We start from the raw sequence: 2,410 nt of genomic DNA on the forward strand, positions 1-2,410 counted from the left end.
CGCGCTAGACACCGACGGGGCACTTAGCCATTCGCTGGTTAGGGGCACTTTGAAATAAACTTACGACTCGTTCTCGGTATCCGTGGTGGAGGATACCTCGTCTCAGTCGTCGCTAGACACTGATGGGGCACTTAGCCATTCGCTGGTTAGGGTCACTTTTAAATAGACTAACGACTCGTTCTCGGTATCCGTGGTGGAGGATACTTCGTCTCAGTCGTCGCTAGACGTGCTAGACACCGACGGGGCACTTAGCCATTCGCTAGTTGGGGTTACTTTTAAATAGACTTACGACTCGTTCTCGGTATCCGTGTTGGAGGATACCTCGTCTCAGTCGTCGCTTGACGCGCTAGACACCGACGGGGCAATTAGCCATTTGCTGGTTAGGGGCACTTTTAAATAAACTTACGACTCGTTCTCGGTATCCGTGGTGGAGGATACCTCGTCTCAGTCGTCGCTAGACACCGACGGGGCACTTAGCCATTCGCTGGTTAGGGGCACTTTTAAATAAACTTACAACTCGTTCTCGGTATCCGTGGTGAAGGATACTTCGTCTCAGTCGTCGCTAGACGCGCTAGACACCGACGGGGCACTTAGCCATTCGCTGGTTAGGTCCACTTAACCATTCGCTAGTTGGGGTTACTTTTAAATAAACTTACGACTCGTTCTCGGTATCCGTGGTGGAGGATACCTCGTCTCAGTCGTCGCTAGACACCGACGGGGCACTTAGCCATTCGCTGGTTAGGGGCACTTTTAAATAAACTTACAACTCGTTCTCGGTATCCGTGGTGAAGGATACTTCGTCTCAGTCGTCGCTAGACGCGCTAGACACCGACGGGGCACTTAGCCATTCGCTGGTTAGGTCCACTTAGCCATTCGCTGGTTAGAGGGAACTTTTAAATAAACATACGACTCGTTCTCGGTATCCGTGGTGGAGGATACCTCGTCTCAGTCGTCGCTAGACGCGCTAGACAACGACGGGGCTCTTAGACATTCGCTGGTTAGGGGCACTTTTAAATAAACTTACGACTCGTTCTCGGTATCCGTGGTGGAGGATACCTCGTCTCAGTCGTCGCTAGACACTGACGGGGCACTTAGCCATTCGCTGGTTAGGGGTACTTTTAAATAAACTAACGACTCGTTCTCGGTATCCGTGGTGGAGGATACCTCGTCTCAGTCGTCGCTAGACGCGCTAGACACCGATGGGGCACTTAGCCATTCGCTGGTTAGGGGCACTTTTAAATAAACTTACGACTCGTTCTCGGTATCCGTGGTGGTGGATACCTCGTCTCAGTCGTCGCTAGACACCGACGGGGCACTTAGCCATTCGCTGGTTAAGGGCACTTTTAAATAAACTAACGACTCGTTCTCGGTATCCGTGGTGGAGGATACCTCGTCTCAGTCGTCGCTAGAAGCGCTAGACACTGATGGGGCACTTAGCCATTCGCTGGTTAGGGGCACTTTTAAATAAATTTACGACTCGTTCTCGGTATCCGTGGTAGAGGATACATCGTCTCAGTCGTCGCTAGACGCGCTAGACACCGACGGGGAACTTAGCGATTCGCTGGTTAGGGGTACTTTTAAATAAACTTACGACTCGTTCTCGGTATCCGTGGTGGAGGATACCTCGTCTCAGTCGTCGCTAGACGCGCTAGACACCGATGGGGCACTTAGCCATTCGCTGGTTAGGGCACTTTTAAATAAACTTACGACTCGTTCTCGGTATCCGTGGTGGAGGATACCTCGTCTCAGTCGTCGCTAGACACCGACGGGGCACGTAGCCATTCGCTGGTTAAGGGCACTTTTAAATAAACTAACGACTCGTTCTCGGTATCCGTGGTGGAGGATACCTCGTCTCAGTCGTCGCTAGAAGCGCTAGACACTGATGGGGCACTTAGCCATTCGCTGGTTAGGGGCACTTTTAAATAAATTTACGACTCGTTCTCGGTATCCGTGGTAGAGGATACATCGTCTCAGTCGTCGCTAGACGCGCTAGACACCGATGGGGCACTTAGCCATTCGCTGGTTAGGGGCACTTTTAAATAAACTTACGACTCGTTCTCGGTATCCGTGGTGGAGGATACCTCGTCCCAGTCGTCGCTAGACTTGCTAGACACCGACGGGGAATTTAGCCATTCGCTGGTTAGGGGCACTTTTAAATAAACTTAATACTCGTTCTCGGTATCCGTGGTGGAGGATACCTCGTCTCAGTCGTCGCTAGAAGCGCTAGACACTGATGGGGCACTTAGCCATTCGCTGGTTAGGGGCACTTTTAAATAAATTTACGACTCGTTCTCGGTATCCGTGGTAGAGGATACATCGTCTCAGTCGTCGCTAGACGCGCTAGACACCGATGGGGCACTTAGCCATTCGCTGGTTAGGGGCACTTTGAAATAAACTTACGACTCGTTCT

This window comes from Leiobunum rupestre, chromosome 7 (assembly GCF_980474605.1).
Source record: "Leiobunum rupestre chromosome 7, qqLeiRupe1.1.hap1, whole genome shotgun sequence".
In the NCBI taxonomy this organism is placed as follows: Eukaryota; Metazoa; Arthropoda; class Arachnida; order Opiliones; family Sclerosomatidae; genus Leiobunum; species Leiobunum rupestre.